The sequence below is a fragment of the Kogia breviceps genome, chromosome 1 (genome assembly GCF_026419965.1).
Source record: "Kogia breviceps isolate mKogBre1 chromosome 1, mKogBre1 haplotype 1, whole genome shotgun sequence".
Lineage (NCBI taxonomy): Eukaryota > Metazoa > Chordata > Mammalia > Artiodactyla > Physeteridae > Kogia > Kogia breviceps.
In genome coordinates, this window is record NC_081310.1 from 30263804 (window position 1) to 30282838 (window position 19035).

The following is a 19035-nucleotide window of genomic DNA, read 5'->3' on the forward strand; positions in this document are numbered from 1 at the left end:
GGGAGGCGTCTGTGCCTCTGCGGCGTCTCAACGGAGAGCGCTGGACGCTGCCGGCTTTCCGGTGGGCGGGATGGGGTCGCCCTGGGGTCAGGTATCCAATGCCTCCCGGAGAAGCCCGTCGCGTGATCCGCGCTTGTTTAATTGAAGGAGGGGGGGCAAGATGCTTCTCAACCTTAAGTTCAGTTCCTCTGTCCTTGTCAAGGACCCTAGAAGGAGTCCTCGGGGGACATCGAAGAGAAACCGCAGTAGCAAAGTTTGATGTGCTGAGGGTTAAAGGGTGCTTCCCCAGGGTTAAAGGTGTTTAAACCCATGGGACTTCAAACCTTCCAGAGAGTCTCTCAAGTATTCATTGTGAACCTACTCTGCCTCTGCCCCTCTGGTGGAAGTTACTTACGTAGACGGAAAAGGAAATGCACTGGTCAGGCTTGCTCACTTAGTCTCTGCGTACAGGCAGCGATGCGGAGAAGGAAGGAGATAACCTTGCAGTCAAGGAACTTAGACTTGTTGGGGACGATGCCATGCTGTGGCCAGAACACACGGCTAGAATTTGCGGTGGTTCTAATCGGTTTGACCACGCACTGTCATCTTAGAAAAGTCAATTAGGTTATAAGTCTCAGAGGATTTAAGACATGCAAAGCTCATAGAACAGGGCTGAGCACGTAAGCCCTATACACTTGCATGCGGTATGAGAAAGAAGGATATAATCTGTTTCACCGAGGAGTGTGTAAAGGCTGAAATTGATGTGCATGCAGTAAGGACTCAATGTATGAAGAGAGAATTTAGCAAAAAACACTAACACTTAAAACTCAAGTTTGATCTCATGTTGCACGTGTAAGTTAAGGACTGGTTTAGCAAAGGGAAAGATAAATGTGATTTGGAGTATGTCATAAAGTTAGGAGAATTTTTGACACGTCAATAAAATTCCTAAAATGAATAAGCCTCTGGCCTACCTGAAAAAAAAAAAAAAATAATGGATACTTTCCCATTTAGGCACTTCAAGAAGCATTCGCTGAGCATCCACTATGGCCAGTCACTGGGATACAAAGATGGGCAAAATGTAGGCCTGGTTCTTTGCATTTGACATGTTCACAATCCAACAACAATTACTCTTAGTTATTGAACATTATGGGCCAGGCATTGTGCTAAGTGCCTTAAACACATTATCCCATTTAATCTGTAATTCCAACTGCCCAATGAGTTAGGTGTTATACATCTCCCATTTCCAAAACTAGGACACTAAAACTCAGAATAATTTCCAAGGCCACACAACTAGGTTGCAGAATTTGGTTTCAACCTCCAGTCAGTCTGAATTTGAGGCCCATGCACTTAACCCAAATGTCCCTCTGCAAACAAAGACAGCTCTCTAAGTGTTATTATGGTGGATTGTACAAAGTGTTTTGTGGGAATACAGGCAGGGAGTGACAAACTCTGCCTGGAGAATGAGGGTTTGGTCAAGGCGGGGGCCACATTCCAGTAACGTTTGAGCTGAGTCTAAAAGATAGATGGGACTTTGTAAGTGCAGGAGAGGAGGAGAGTTTTCTGGGCTGAGAGAATTGCATGGGAAACAGGTGTCTAGTTGCAGCCCCCTGAGGAGTTCTGAGCGGAGCAGGAGTTCTCAAGGAGAGGGCAGGAGGTGAAGCAGGAGTGGAAGGGCATCTTCTCAAGAGGTGAGTTTTGTCCCAGGTGGAGTGGAAGTAACTGAAAGTGTTTAAGCAGAGGGGCGCCACGATCAGTCCAGTGTTACACACAGTTCTGCTGGCAGCTTTGCAGATAGACAGGAAGAGGAGAGGACCAAACAGGACCACCAGTAAAGAGAGAAGTCACAGTATTTTAAATGAGAGCGGAGGAAAAGCTGGAATCAAGGCAGTGGCATTAGGGAAAAAGGCAAAGGTGTCGAGGGTAATTATAATTTCTAGCTCGGCATAGGGCTTCTCCACGGCAGGCAGATAACAGTGCTGGCTTTCTAGCCTAGTAAATCTTGTAGGCTCAAAACAGGAACCATAAATATCCTAGAGTTTGGGGAATGTAAGAGGCATTTTCCTACTAATGAGAAAAGTGAGGCCCTGTGAAGTTAAATAACTTGCCTAATAACCCAGTGGCAGAGCTGGTGTGAGATTCCATGACACATTCGTTCAACATTTAAATATTTATGACATGCTTACTGTGTTCCAGCAACAGTGATAAAGGCTGGCGATATAACAGTAACAGCAACAACAACAAAAAAACTGACTTATTCCCTGTCCTCACAGTGCTTTGTACAGTCTGGCAGAGGAAGCAGACATTAATCAGACAATCATATAAACAAATACAAACTGTCAACAGTCTCAAGTGCTAGGGCAGTGCTTAGAGGATATGACCTAATCTAAGAATGCTTTTCAGAGAGAGTAATGACTGAAGTAAGATCTGAAGGATGAATAGAACTTAAGAGAAGAGGAGGGACAAGCATTCGAAGCAGAGGGAAGGGTGTGTGTGATTGAGCAGGACCCTATGGAGCCTTCTCAGAACAGACCCCACCCCCACAGGGTCCCCCCCCTGCCTCTTGTCTGTAGAAAAACTTTAGCCTCCTAGGCCTTCCCCCAGTAAATTTAATCAGAGAAGTGAGAAAATGCAGAAAAAGAGGAAAACAGTCGAGCAAGACAAAATAATAATAGTTTAGCCATTAAACAAAGTCAAGGATCTTTAGTTCTCTCTCAAGGAACATAGAGAATATTCTGAGCCATATCCTCTGGGCTGCTTTGCAGATACAGAAATCCCTACCAGGTAGAAGAAGTTAATTAACTTCATGCTCACCACAAGCATGCGGACTCCAGACTGGTTGGAACCAGGAAGTTGATGATGTTGACACCTGATTACTTCACCACCAACCAATCAGAAGGATGTCCACTAGCATGCATCCCCACAGCCCCAATGCCCCCATCTTTAAAAACCTTTCCCGGAAAGTCACTGGGGAATTCAGGCCTTTTGAGCACTAGCTACCCAGACTCCTTGCTTGGCACCCTGCAATAAATGCTGCACTTTCCTTCAACACAACCCAGTGTCCGTAGATTGGCTTTACGGTGCATGGGCAAGCAGTTCCAAGTTTGGTTTAGTAACACATGTCCGAAGGTTCATTGACTGCAAAAGTATGACTGCCATGAAAGGGTGACTAGAGCAGAGCTAGAGGGAGAGTGTTGTTCTAGATGATCTTAGGAGGTAAGTAGGTCCTGTTGGACAACCTACAAGGAGTCCACTCTGATCAAAAAAACCTCTGGCAGATGCCAGACTACGTTAGATGAGCTCTATGCCCGTTGCTATCGCCTAAATCGATTTTGACAATTGTGTTTTATCACAGGTGGATGTTGTATGTTAATGAAAGAATTTTCTCAAGCCTCAGAAGTTTACAAATACACACCTCTCTAGGCAAATCTTGGATAAATTTGGGGACTCTATAGTTTTTTTAACTTTCTGATTCCTGGCAGCTCTAACCAGCACAAAGATGAAAAGACCGACATAGAAGTAAACAAACAATTATAATGCAGTAAACAATTGGCTGTTTCAAGGATTACTTGTGCAAAGTAATCTGCTTGTTTACTTTATTGCAAGTCATTTTTTTCCTCTTTCACTGAAAAAGATTTCCAACAGCTGAGCAAAACAATCGTATAATGGCTGAGTTCTCTTTCCAAGTGAGTGGTGGCTGGAACAGACTTATTCTTATGGTGAAGGTGGCTATGATTTTAAGAACACTGGAAAAGAAATAGCCTCACTTCAGAAAAATGCCTGTACTGAACTCAAATGACTCGAGATGGAGAAATGGTCAGTTAAGTAATAGCCATGAATTTAGGAGCTTAGCTTATGAAGAATACTGTGTTTAAAATAAACGGCCAAGGAATGGCAACCCACCAGCCCTGTAGACCGAAGACAGAACTCTTAATGCAGCTCATGCTGGTCAGCCAGCTACGCCCCATTCTCACATTCTGGGAAAGTCGCCATTCAGCTGCCAGGGCCCCTCCACCTTTGCCGGTACCTCCCACCCCACGGCTTGGAAGGAATGGAGTTTGAATGGAGTTTCTTGGTTACTTTGCCTCACCGTCGCTCAGAAGAAGTGATGAGAGTATGAAGGCCCCCTTCACTTAATTTCTCTAACCTATAAGTTGATCTGATTCATGAGTAAAATATCCTTCCAACCACAGAATAGCACATAAAAAAAATAACTCTGGCCTGGGGAAATAAAGCCTTAGCAAAGCAGGAATACCGGTGACCACTGATAGAGGACCCCTAGCCTATACCACTATACCTCTGCGTGAAACTAAAAGATGATTAAGTTCATTTTAGTTTCACCTTTCATTTATTGACTACACATGATGTGCTTACACTGTGAGAGACCCTTATACAAAGGTGAAAAGACCAACACACATGCAAGCAGTTCTGTAGTAGCTGAATAATGGCATCCAAAGATATTAGGCCCAAATCCCTGGAACCTGTAAATGTTTCCTTCTATAGTTTAATAGGGTTTTGCAGATGTGTTAAATTGAGGATCTTGAGAGGCGTGATTATCTTGGATTAACCAGGTGGGCCCTCAATGCAATCACAAGAGTCTTCACAAGGGACTTCCCTGGTGGCACAGTGGTTAAGAATCAAGTATACTTCAATAAAATAAATTAGAAAAAAAAAAAAAAAAAGGCAGCAAAGACCCAAGAAAAGGCCCATTACTGACATAGTTGGTCCTGATCTAGACTTGTAAACTTTTTTCTTTATCTCTTGCTACCTTTTTTTCCCCATTTAAAAAAAGTACTGACTGTAACAAAGTTTAGAGGTTTTGCATACTTCCGTCTTACTGAGAACTGTTAACAACTTTCTTATTTTGGAGGAAGCAGTGTCTCTAAGTGGCTGGAGGAGGGGTGCTGGGTACAGAATTTGACTTGTTACCAAAGGCCCATGACCTTGAGCAACTCCCCTGGAGCCAGATTTTCAGGGTTTTGCACTACGTGTAAAATCCCCACCGATTTATGTGAGGGCAGAAGAGTTCCACCAAAAAAAGAGATGAGATATGATATTTAAAGCCTGAATCTACCCCTCTTATAGGTTTAATCTTTACACAGAATTTGAATATATCAGTATAGTTTAATTCTTTTATAAGAGGCAAGAAAAATACAGGAGGAAAAAAGTCGATAGCTGTGAATTGAATTCTTGAAGAAGAATCTGTGCAAAAATGACTGTCATCATCTCAACTGCGAGCTATGGCAATACTTTGAAAAAAAATCTGGTTTAGTTTTCTTTCCTATTAAGCATTAAAAATAGTAGGGCTTCCCTGGTGGCGCAGTGGTTGAGAGTCCGCCTGCCGATGCAGGGGACACGGGTTCGTGCCCCAGTCCGGGAAGATCCCACATGCCGCGGAGCGGCTAGGCCCGTGAGCCATGGCCGCGGAGCCTGTGCTCCGCAACGGGAGAGGCCACAACAGCGAGAGGCCCGCGTACCGAGTAAGATTAAATGTTTATTAAATCATGAAAATTTAAGGTAAATACAATATATTTTCTTAAGCTGGAAAAAGAGGATTTGTGACTTCGCTTGATACAAAATGAATGTATGCAACAGTGTTTTTAAATACAGCAAATTTAAGACCCCAATAATTTCTTGAATGATTTTGGAAAGTATACACAGGTCAAAACATTTTCTTATCTGAATATATTTTAAAGGCTATTTTTAATGAAAATTTAAACATTCAGGCATTTATTTCACTGACACATTTCTGAATTATAGCACTTTGAATGCAACAGATGAAATGTGCATTTTTGCTCCATCATTTGCCAGTTTTCCTCCACCACAAGCCTTCTCTCTGTTTTTTCTCATCTTCGGGATTTTGTAAATTGAAATCAGAAAAATTGAAAACTGAAAAAAGAATAGATTAAGTGGAAAAAAGGGAAAATGATTAATAAGTGTGGTTCTCAGGGTCAAAGTGTCAAACAAACCAAAGAGCTATGCATCCTTTCCCTCGTCAATTATTTACTGATACAACAGTGCAAAGCACTCCCTTGGGTGCTATGGAGGAGTCAAAGTTAAATTAGACCCAGATCTTGTTCTCTAGGGACTTAGAATCTGGAAGAGGAAACATGACGTATACTTAGAAAGCAACAAAAATCTACTAGAGTGTAAGCCTCATGAGGGCAAGGAATGTTGTCTGTTCTGCCCACTGCTTTACCCAGGCAGTGCCAGATACAAGTTGGGCACCCAAGAAATATTTGTTGGATGAACGGATAATACCAGGTAGAGAGTGTTGAGCCATTTAAGAATCATAAAAAAATTGAAATTGGTAATAGGAGAGTTAGGTCAACTTGCAGTATCTTTAAAATTATACATGTATCTTACAGACAATTAAGCTGACCGGCCATGAAGAGATTCTGTGCATTGCTATTGTTTTTCAAGTCCATCAACTGCTCTGCCATCCTCTTCAAGTAAGATCATGAACACGTAAGTAAAAAGCACACTATTTAACATGATGCTCCTCAGTGAAATGAAGAAGTTAGACTCGGTGAGTGTTTGTGGAGACAAATATGCAAGATCCTTTAGATGGCAGAACAGTTAAATGTGTACACTTGCCCATCAGATCTCTGGTTTCATAGGTATTATTGCCTAGGAGAGAGTCTGAAAGGAAAAATATTTAATAAATAATCGTAGAGGTGTTATGCAAATATGACAAACCTTGTAAATGCAACACATAAATGACATGTTTGGGAAATGGGAAGAAAGATGATTAAGTTCATTTTCGTCTCACTGTATTGTTATTTAAATGAACTTCAAGTGGAAAAAAAATTGTCCTTATCTAACCTGAATAATATTAAACTTAGTTCATTTTCTTAAATCCTCTGAATCGTTTCTCAACAACTTTCTGAATAGTTGACTAAATACACATAGTGTTTGTTTGTCCTGGGTTTTGTTTTTTTTTTTAAACAGGAACCTCTTTACTAGATAACTGACTCAAAAAGCAGTGCTAGTGCCTGCTCAACTTTCACCAGTCTACAGTAAAATGAGACAAACACGAACAATGTACTGCTTATATTTATAAAGCTAAAGTGACTTTTCCTAAAGGACTTAAAACAAAATCTGAGATTAGGATCTTTTTAAGTTTAGAATATCTTTTCTTTTTAAATGATGGAGGCTGTTAAGTGATATATATATTTTTTAACATCTTTATTGGAGTATAATTGCTTTACAATGGTGTGTTAGTTTCTGCTTTATAACAAAGTGAATCAGCTATACATATACACATGTTCCCATATCTCTTCCCTCTTGCGTCTCCCTCCCACCCTCCCTATCGCACCCCTCTAGGTGGTCACAAAGCACCGAGCTGATCTCCCTGTCCTATGCGGCTGCTTCCAACTATCTATTTTACGTTTGGTAGTGTATATGTGTCCATGCCACTCTCTCACTTTGTCCCAGCTTACCCTTCCCCCTCCCCATAGCCTCAAGTCCATTCTCTAGTAGGTCTGCATCTTTATTCCCATCTTGCCCCTAGATTCTTTATGACCATTAAAAAAATTTTTTTTAGATTCCATATATATGTGTTAGCATACAGTATTTGTTTTCCTCTTTCTGACTTACTTACTTCACTCTGTATGACAGTCTCTAGGTCCATCCACCTCACTATGAATAACTCAGTTTCATTCCTTTTTATGGCTGAGTAGTATTCCATTGTATATATGTGCCACATCTTCTTTAGCCATTCATCTGTTGATGGACTCTTAGGTTGCTTCCATGTCCTGGCTATTGTAAATAGAGCTGCAATGAACATTTTGGTACATGACTCTTTTTGAATTATGGTTTTCTCAGGGTATATGCCCAGGAGTGGGATTGCTGGGTTGTATGGTAATTCTATTTTTAGTTTTTTAAGGAACCTCCGTACTGTTCTCCATAGTGGCTGTATCAATTTACATTCCCACCAGCAGTGCAAGAGGGTACCCTTTTCTCCACACCCTCTCCAGCATTTATTGTTTGTAGATTTTTTGATGATGGGCATTCTGACTGGTGTGAGATGATATCTCATTGTAGTTTTGATTTGCATTTCTCTAATGATTAAAGATGTTGAGCATTCTTTCATGTGTTTGTTGGCAGTCTGTAGATCTTCTTTGGAGAAATGTCTATTTCAGTCTTCTGCCCATTTTTGGATTGGATTGTTTGTTTTTTTGATATTGAGCTGCATGAACTGCTTGTAAATTTTGGAGATTAATCCTTTGTCAGTTGCTTCATTTGCGAATATTTGTAAGTGATATTCTTTAGAATATTCTAGGCAAAATAAAAATTGTCAGTCTTCTGGGGATCCCATCAGCTTTTTAATAAATTATACTATTTTGTGAAATTTAGAGGTGTGAATGTTAAGAAGGGCTTTACAGTGTCATTTCAGAGACTATTTGGTATTATTCCTTCGTGCAGAATGGTGAGTCTTCAAATAACCCAATGCTAAGTATTCAGAATTACAGCACCTTGATTTTCTTTATTTTCCTCTTGGTCATGGACCCTGGGGCTTGTCTATACCATTTAATGTACAGACTACTGTGGATCAAGAAGTATAAGGCCACGTTCAGTTGAAACTATCATTTCTTCAAAGGCATTTAAAAAATTCATTTCTGTGCTTATCACAATTTTATTATTTTTAGAAAAATGATTAGGCATCTTTGATGATGGTGTTATTAACATTACCATTTTAAGTAAGGATTTACTGATATAGTTTTATTGAGTCATATTTTTTTTGACAATAAGTGATTTATTTATGTTATCCAGAGTGCTAAGGGAAACAAACTATGGAAAAAATTCATAAGTCCACTGATTGTATTGCTCCATAAACAATGTATATTAACTTTATAAAGTTTATAAAACACATATAAACCCAGTGATTGCCAGGTAAAATTTTGTTGTAGATCCTTCCATACCTTTGTTTATGAACATATAAATATTTTACAACAAATACGGATTATATTGTAAATGCTGTTTTATAACCTGCTTTTTCAGCTTAAAAATGTGTTGTAAATCTCTTTCTATGACAAATATTTTTCTACATCATTTTAATGACTATTGTGGTATTCTATAATGTACAGTAATCTATTGAACTAGTTCCCGTTGGATACTGTCAATGTCCGTTGTTTTTTTTTTTCTATTGTAATCTTGAAATGAACATCTTTGTCAAATTAAATCTTTATATACATCCTTGAATAATTCATTAGGGCAAATCTTAAAAGTGGAATTGCTGGGTAAAGCACATACAGATTTATAAAACTTTTGATACATTGTGTGAAACTGATGTAAAAATATGTGTATATATTTATTTGATGATTTATTGTAATGTTTACCATCGGTGAAGAGGATAGAAAAATAATTTAAATCATTGTATAGCATTCCCTGCATTTCATTACAGTTAAGATGAGACATCTTAGATAAAAATCATACAACTTTGGCTGAAGGAATCCTACATATCCTCTGGCCCCTAAGCTTTATTCTAGAGTTCAGGGAATTGAGGCTAAAATTGTCACAGATCCTCTTCACAGTAGTAGTTAACAAGGAGAGAGCCAGTCCAATCCTGGCCCCAGGTGCTGTCTTCTGCACCCAAGGTGCCCATTGAAGTTCAAATTGTTCTTTAGATATTCAAGTAACACTGAGAATTGGGATGCAAGGAAGCAAATAGATTCTAAGTATAAGTTTCACCACTAATTTTGTTATTGCTGCTATTAGCAAGATAGAGTATTTAAAAATAATTTTGTGATGAAAGTTTTCAGCTTGGAAAAGCTTTCTAAAAGGTTGGTTTATTATCTGCAGTTTTATACTGATGGCCACCAAGTGCTGTGTAATTCCATTCAATCGATGCTGCTTATATTTATTTATTGTTTAAATATTGAAATAGCTTTATTGCTTTTTCTGACTAAATAAGACATGTTCATTGCACAAACCATCATACACAATAATGAAGATATAAAATACAAAGTGAAATTCATTGCACCAACCAAAAATAATTACTGTAAGCTTTTTGGTATATATCCTTGTCATCATACATATATATATATATATATATATAATATGTATATATGATATATCTGTCTATTTAGACAGATAGCATACAAAATTTCATAGTGTTCTAGAATCTACTTTTTCTCATATGTCATTGACATCTTTTAGTGTCAATAAATATTAACCTATATTATAATTTGTCATGGCTACATGGCCTTTTATTGCACCATAATTCATTCAACCAACCTCTAAGTTGATGGATGTTAGGCTTGTTTGGAGTTTTTAATTAGTCTAAATAATGCCACAATAAACAATCTTTTAAATAAATATCTCAAATAAATTGCTTTTCTTTAGCAATTTACATGTCACATGTAGTATTATTTCTTGGAGATTCACAGTGTACATTCATGTATTAGGCAAATACTTATTGGGCACCTACCAGCTGTGCTAGGTGCTGGGATTAATATATTCAAGGCTCTGAAAATTCTCTCAGTAAGGAAACCCTTTAAATTTTTTTTTAATTTAAGATTTTCCAACTTTTTTTAAAATAATGGAAATCCCTCTCACTCCCTTCCCCTTTTTAAAATAGAACATCTACTAATATTTCACTGATTTTATCTGGAGCAGAATTTGGAAAATGCTAATCTAGTATCTTGTTAAAAACTACTAATTAAGTGCTTGTACCTACCTGTCATTTTTTCAGGAACTCTGAAAAAATCTTGGGATTTTTTTTTTTTTTTTTTTTAGAGTCAAGAAATGCCTATGGGGCTTCCCTGGTGGCGCAGTGGTTGAGAGTCCGCCTGCCGATGCGGGGGACGCGGGTTCGTGCCCCGGTCCGGGAGGATCCCACGTGCCGCGGAGTGGCTGGGCCCGTGAGCCATGGCCGCTGAGCCTGTGCGTCCGGAGCCTGTGCTCCGCAACGGGAGAGGCCACAACAGTGAGGCCCGCATACCACAAAAAAAAAAAAAAAAAAAAAAAAAAAAAAAAGAAATGCCTATGTTTTAGGTGTTTCAGAAGATTACATCTTTGATTTGAATTGCCCGATTAAGTTTCAGAGTAAGTAGTATTTTGGTACAAGTATTTTGGTGGGACCCTGGAGTTTTGTTTCCTTAACAGTATTCATATCATTAGAACAAAAAAGAGAGTTGAATGTAAAAGGAGAATGTGGGATATAAAGTAGTCTTTGGCTCATCAGCAGATTTGTTGGGGGGAGGAGCGAGTCAAAGAAAGAGATGAAATTATTCAAAGGAATTAAGGATGGAGGTTATGGAGATTATATGGCAACATGTGAAATAATTAAAATAAAAATTTGGTAGAAAAAGATTACAAAATCCTATACATAGTATGTGAAAACCAATAAGAAAAAAACCTGAGGAATCCAGTGAAATAACAGCGTTTGGCTTGGGGGGGGGGGTGCTTTTTTCCCCTCACCTCTAATTGTCATTTTCATTTTTATTTTTAAAATATATAATAAAATTGAAAAGAAAGGAAATACTAAAGGATCAGACAAAATTAGGAGAAGAGAGGCTTATGGAGGAGGAGGAAGATAGTGGTTGGGTCGAACAAAGACGACAAATAGATTAAAGTGAATACGGGTAGAAGAGAGAACATTCCATTTGTCCTGGAAGAGATCATTAATGGCTCAAGTGCTGTGAAGTGGACAAAAGCCAGTCTGTAGTGGGGTCAGATGAGAGAGCCAGAGAAGAATAATTTTTTTTCGGACCTAGGATCATAATAATTCACTTAGAGGTTCCCCCCAACCACTATTACTTTAGTTCTGGTTTTATCATGTTGGGATTTTTGCCTATATCAGTTTTTTTTTTTTTTTTTTCCCAGGAGCTGATAAATGAAAACCATAAAAAAAGAAATCCTATGAGTAACTTTCTTTGCCCTTATATTTGAACTGAATAATAAAGAAATGGTAAATGCTCTTTCTGAGCTGTGCTAGAAATGCTACCATATAGAAATCTTAATAATATACCCTGTGCCTGCCTTTTAAAAACAGAACTTGGTCTCCCAAGGTCATTTTAGATGTCTTTTTTTCTAAGTGATTTGTGTATATTTTATCCATAAAAGACAAATTATTATGAAAGGATATGAAATATAGGTTTAAGAAACTCGAAGAACAAAGTGCATCCTTTGCTCTTTGAATTTCTTAAAATTAAGTTCTTAAGTCTCCTGCTGTTTACCTTCAGACAAGCAACCTTGAAACTACTCCATGAAACCCAGTGAAAGGAGGAACCAAAGACTTTCCACTTACAAAGAAAAAAAAACCCAGTAGCACATGGGAGTGAGAATGTTCAAGTCTTCAGTACCCATACTTACTAACTAAATTGAATGCCTGTGGTGGGTCTCATGGGAGCACACAGTGGCATCCTCTTTATATTACAACTCAGCCAGAAGCACTTATTCCCTTGTAATTAAGGCCAAGGGTGCAACCAGTGATGCAAATGAAAGCAGTTATGTGGATTACTCAGTTCCCTCAACAATTCTCAAGAGGTTGTATGTTTGTGGACTTATTTTAGTTTGAAGTCCTCGTATGGCTCCCTTGGCTCTTCTTGGAACTAGAGGTCCAACCTCAGATAAGAACAATAGCTAACACTTATACAGCACTCACAATATGCCAGATGCTGTTTTAGGTGCTTTGGGTGTATTATCCTCCTCTATCCTTTCTAAACTCTGCAAGGGTTAAATGTGAAGTCCTAGGTCCCAAGAAGCGGATACTGAGATGAGGTTCAAATGCAAGGGATATATCCCTGAGGTGGCCCCAGAAGAGACCACCAGTATGGAATGGGGGAAGCAGGACAGGAAATGAAGTTGAGCCAAGTAAGGATGCATATCCAGCCAAAGTCTTTAAGGGGCAACTCTGGGGTAACTGCTAGGAAAGGGAGCTTGGCTTCCACCCTCCTCCAGAGTTATTGGTTAACAACCAACAAGAGTGGCAAGGAATGTGGGGTGGAGGGAGAATCCATGAAGGAAGAGCATCAGCTGCTTACCAAAGGTGATGGGTCAGAAATGCCTACATTGTCTGCTACAGGTAGGTACAGGCATACTTCAGAGATGTTGTGGGTTCAGGTCCAGACCACTGTAATAAAGCAAATATAGCAACAAAGTGAGGCACACAAATTGTTTGGCTTCCCAGTGCATATAAAATTTATGCTTACACTCTACTGGAGTCTTTTATGTGTGCAGTAGCATTATATCTAAAAAGACAATGTATAATACATACCTTAATTTAAAAATAATGCTGTTGGAAAATGGTGCCAATAGACTTGCTCAAGGAAGGGTTGCCACAAACCTTCAGTTTGTAAAAAACACAATATCTGCAAAGCACAATAAAACAAAGCACAATAAAACGAGGTATGTCTGTACTATTATCTCCATGGGACAGTTGAGGCCACTGAATCTTGCCCAAGATCTCGAAGCTTGTAAGTGGAACAGCTGGGATTTGAAACGCTGCAGTTCGATTCCAAATGCCACGTGCTTAAACCACTATGTTACAATGGAAAGATCATACCTTTACAGTGTGCTATGGTATTCTTACAATTTTCTACAGTTTTCACAATGGACTATATAGCATAAACTATTTTGATTTTATTGGGTTTCTAGAAGCGCTGAAAGTATATCTGAGGAGCAATCAATAATTTGTTGAGCTAAACTTCAGATACCCAAGCCCCCAAGCCTAGGGTAAGCTCAGAGGACAGGCTAAAAAACTAGACAATTGGTGCATTTGTACTGCTTCCAAACCACTTTAACCAATGGAACCTGCCTGGTTCTCAGAAAATTATGTAAAAAGTGATTCCACAAGTCTTTCTTAACAAGATGTACTCACACAGATCCTGTTTTTACATAAGATAATGTTAGTTTAAAATGCTGATCTGATTTTCTATATATACATCATCCTCTTAATCTCCTATTTTTTAAACAAAGTTTATTTTCCTCTCCAAATCACTAAAGTGATGGGTTTTTTTTTTGCTTTTGGTGTAACAATATCTGTTTTCCAAAACATTTTTAAATTCCTTTTTTAAATTTTAAAGGAGTTCACTTTATTTTTACTAAAGGAACTCTATTTTTCTGTTTTAACATGGAGAATATGTATAATTCTTGTCTATCTCTTAACACTAGGTTAAAAGAGGGGAAAAGCTTGTGCATAGTGGTGGATGAGCAATTAAGTATTCCCTCAAGAGGTTAGAATGGCTGTGTTAGAGCAGGTGATCAAGAGAGATACAAGTGATAACCAAACCTGCATCAAGAAAATCAGCCAGAACCTTGCTGGTCCAGAGAACATGCTGCAGAGCTTATAGAAAGGGACTCGATGGGTCAAGGGCACTTAAAGGAGAAGGCTTAGGAGATGCTGAAGTTGTACAGTTTTTTTTTTTTTTTTTTTTTTTTTTTGCGGTACGCGGGCCTCTCACTGTTGTGGCCTCTCCCCTTGCGGAGCGCAGGCTCGGGACGCACAGGCTCAGCGGCCACGGCTCACGGGCCCAGCCGCTCCGCGGCATGTGGGATCGTCCCAGACCGGGGCACGAACCCGTGTCCCCTGCATCGGCAGGCGGACTCTCAACCACTGCGCCACCAGGGAAGCCCCTGTACAGTTTTCTTCTCATGTGTTTTGGGTGAAAGGGGAAGTGCTCCTTTTTTGCAGATACCTGTGCAGAGTAATGCTCTGCGGGTGCGTTGAATCCTAGTTGCTGCTCGGCCACCATGGTTGTTGAGAAGGGGAGAAGGGGGCAGGGAAAGGCTTGAACGCTTGGCAAAGATCCTGAGACCCTAGCTAATAAATGTTAACACTTCTATGGTGCTTATTAAGTACAAGGAACTGTTCGAAGAGTTTTACATATATTAACTCCTTAAATATTCCTAACAACCCTATGAGGTAGGTACTATCAATATCCCCATTTTACAGAAGAGGAAACTGAGGTACAGAGAGATTAACTTGTTCAAGACCACACAGCTAGTTAGTTGTGGAGCTGGGATTCACACCCAGGTTATCTGCTTTCAGAGTCCATGACCTTACCCATGACCCTGTAACTGCCCATCTGAAATGTCGAGAATGTGCTAATAATGTTGCTGATAATTATTTGTAGTTTAATCAGTTTTTGAGTGCTCTGAAAGATTTTTCAGGAGACCTCTATTTCAACACTTGGAAATAGCTAAGCTATAGGAGAACACTTGAAATCTGATAGTTAGAAACATTAACCGTAAGGTCAAAGTTGATATGAAGTAGAAAACCCCTGTACGTGTTTGGAAACTAAAGAAGAAGAGGTGGCAGTCGTGCCGATGAGCTCTCTGTTCTGCTGGGAGAGGATGGTATTCCCTGCCCATGGGGAGCTGGCGCTGGCAGCAATTATATCAGAGCCACTCTTAACACTCAGCTGCTTGCTAAGAATTAAACTGCTGGAACCAGACCTAGTGAGTTTCATGTTACCATGGTTTGGCTGAGGCACACTAGTGTGATATATTTAGTCTTCGGAAACAGTTAAACCTAAGCTTAGCTTTCTTACCAAAACGATAATGTACGTCGGTGTTACTTGTGGTTATTTGCTCCCTCTCCTAAGTAAAGAATCGCACACCTCTTTATTCTGTTAAGTACAGCCAACCTCCTACTCCGGTTATAGAGTGACCCACGTAGGGTTCACTTGCAACGAGCCGAGAGCCGCTAGTGCCTCTGCTGCCCTCTAGAGGCGTGTCAGATGATGACAGCTCATCTCTGAACCTTTCCCCTGGGTTACACACACACATGCCACCCAGACTCTCCTTTCTGAATCTCCGACCAATGCCATTTGTCAAGAGGGGATGAGGTATAAAACACTCTGAACTTCCAGAAACAATAATGGGACGATTAAATTCTAAGCTAGGCCTTTCATAGTTTTCCTGTGTCCCCCTCTCAGCCACTAAATAGAAATCAGTCCAGATCTTTTGAAAACTGTAAGTAGAGCTAACACAGAGCATTTGCCAAATGCCAGCTACTATTTAAGTGCTTCCCCTACACTAACCTATTTAATCTACATAACACTATGAGTAATATGATCATCTCCATCTAATAGGGGAGCTGAAGCAAAAAACTATTAAATATTTGTCACAGTACATGAGTGGTAGAGCTGGATTTAAACCCAGGTGTGTCTGGCTGCATGGACTAGGCTTGTAACCACTTCATTGAACTGCCACTTTTATAGCTATTAAAGTATCCATCAAGAGCCTAATTTTAAGGGAGAGGTTTTGCTGAAAATCTTTAACCTGAATCTAGTAATGAGGAAGTGACTGGCTTGGACACTTCTGAAATGTCAATGACATCACAGACAAAAAAGGAGGAAAAGGAGAAGAGGGAGGAGAGGCCGAGGAGGAGCGAGAGGCGAGAGGGAGGAGGAATTATTTTAAAGATATGGCATCTAAATATAATGCAGAGTCTATGGTTATATCCTAAATATAAAAAACAAGACTACAAACAGCATTACTGGGAAATTGAGGAAATTTCGATATGGACTATATTGGGTAAAAATATGATACTAATGTTAAATTCCTTGAGTATGATTCATTTGTTGTGGTGATATAGGATATGTTCTTGTTCTTAAGTGATGCTCAATGAAGTATTTTAGGGTGAAATATCATGATATCAGCAAATTGCTATCCAAGGGTTCAGAAAAAAATTAAAATATATATGAGAAAGAAAGAAAGCAAATGTGGCAAAATGTTAAAAATTGGCAACAATAGATAAAGGGGTATATACTATTTTAAAAACTTTTTTGTAGGTTTAGAATTGGGGGAGTAAAAATTAGAGGAGAAATAAACTTCATCTCAAAATAAAAGCCAGCCAGGGATATAGCCAATACATCTGCCTGGACTGAGTTAGGACAAATGAGAGAAGTGTGCTGGGGTTGGAACCCATAGGCGAGCTTTGAAATCTGTAGACATGTGTTATGTGTGGGTGTATGAGATGTTAAAGCTTATTTATTAATGAGTTTCTATTAGTACTAGTATTACATGCATCAGTATGTATTTTCAAAAAATATTCACGTTTGGGCTTCCCTGGTGGCGCAGTGGTTGAGAGTCCTCCTGCCGATGCAGGGGACGCGGGTTCGTGCCCCGGTCCGGGAAGATCCCACGTGCCGCGGAGCGGCTGGGCCCGTGAGCCATGGCCGCTGAGCCTTCACGTCCGGAGCCTGTGCCCCGCAACGGGAGAGGCCACAACAGTGAGAGGCCTGCGTACCACAAAAAAAAAAAAAAAAAAAAAAATTCACGTTTCCATGCAATGGAAAATAAATAAAGCAAATTGTAAAGCCCTTTATAAAACTAAGAAAGGTCTAATTTCAGTCTTAGGATTGTTCCATTTTTGTCACCAACAAGTAAGGCATGTATAGTAGTCTATGTTTCCTATTTATTTGTTCAGGAAATATGTATTGCATGTTCACCATCTTCCAGGCACCGATCAAGGTGTTTGAGATACACAAGTGGACAAACCAAGATCCCTAAATGAATGGCGCTTATCTTCTGACAGGAGAGAGAGAGACAATAAACACGATAACTAAGTAAAGAGCGGAGAATGTTAGACAGTGACAGTGCCAAGGAAAAGTAGAAAAATAGAACAGTGTGGCAGGAAATTGGAACAGGTGGCTGCAGAGAAGAGGGTTTGCGATTTTAAATAGGCTCTCCAGGGTGGGTTTCATTCAAGTATGACCTCACAATGATCTGGAAGGAAAGTGGAAGAAAGGGAAGAAAGACCACCAAAGGTGAGGGTGTGCCTGGTGTGGCTGGAGCTGAGTGATCAAGGGGGAATGCATAGAAGGATATGAAGTCAGAGAGGAAGTAGAGGGCTATTCATAGAGGTCATTATGAAGGTGCTGGTTTTCATGCTGAGTAAAAATAGGAAGCCATGGATGATTTTGAGCAGAGAATTGACGTGACGCGACTTAACGTTGAAAAGGATGTATCTTGTAAGTTATGAGACAAAGGTGGGAGCAGGGTCCCCAATTAGGAGGCTATTGCAATGATCCAAGCAAGAGGTGACAGTGACTCCACAAAGGCAATTGGAATTGGTGGTGGAGAGATGTGATCCAATTCTGGGTATGTTTTGATGGTAGAGCCAACAGGAAAGATTTACTGATAAATTAGATGCTGTGTTTGGGAGAAAGAGATGAGTCAAGGGTGACTCCATGTTCTGTCCTGAGTAACTGGAAAAATGAAGTTGCCTTGCACTGAAATAGGGAAGATGAAAGTCAGACAGATTTTGAGGGGGAAGAGCAAGAGTTGAGCTTTGGTCATGCTGAGCTTAAACGATTAGACGTCCAGATGGAGATGTCAAAAAGGTGTTTGGAGATAGAAGTTGTGAGATTGGAGAGAGGTCAGGGGTGGGGATTCAAAACTGCTCATAATTGGTGTACAAATGTTATTTAAAGCCATGAGCCTGGGTATGATCACCAATTCAGTGAGTGTGAATAGAGAAGAGAAGAATATTAAGGACTGTGCCTTGGAATTATTCTGTTTTATGTGTTTATACTTGTTTTGTTTCTCATTTTGCTTAGGAAAATATTACACTGCACAAAATAAAAGGGAAAATTGACTGTTACCTAAATTACTGAAGGTAGTCCATCAAATAATTACATTTGCAAAATATATTAATTTTCATCCATTATCAGGTTTGATTTTCTATAAATGTCTGCATTATTCAGACACTAGGACAGCTACAATTTGAGCTGCTTTAGACAAGTGTTATTTAATCAATAATATATTCATCTTTAGGGCAGTAAAGTTCAAAAACCTTGAGGTGGAGTAATCCTCATCTGTGTTTATTTTCTGAATTTAAATAAAGTGTTTTGTTGGAATATGATTATCATTTCCTCACTTTCTAATGCTTATGACCTGACAGTTCTCATTTTGATGATATAGTAAATGGCTTCTAAAAGTTTTGCCTGAGCAGTACTACTAATCAAGGAGAGAAAGAGAGCGAGAAGGAAATGCTTTCTCCAGGCAAAGATAAAAGTATGTAAACAAGCAGCCACATAGCACAGGGAGATCAGCTCTGTGCTTTGTGACCACCTAGAGGGGTGGGATAGGGAGGGTGGGAGGGAG

At 39.5% G+C, this 19035-nt stretch overlaps 1 long non-coding RNA gene across 1 annotated transcript in view; it reads left to right on the plus strand.

Annotated features, from left to right (window-relative positions):
• The first annotated feature begins 1483 nt into the window (after nucleotides 1-1483).
• Nucleotides 1484-19035, plus strand: part of LOC136793839 (uncharacterized) — a 30361-nt gene continuing 12809 nt past the window's right edge. The window contains exons 1-2 of the long non-coding RNA XR_010839804.1: nucleotides 1484-1667; nucleotides 6345-6444. This is a non-coding gene — a long non-coding RNA (uncharacterized lncRNA). The remainder of the gene's footprint in view (nucleotides 1668-6344; nucleotides 6445-19035) is intronic.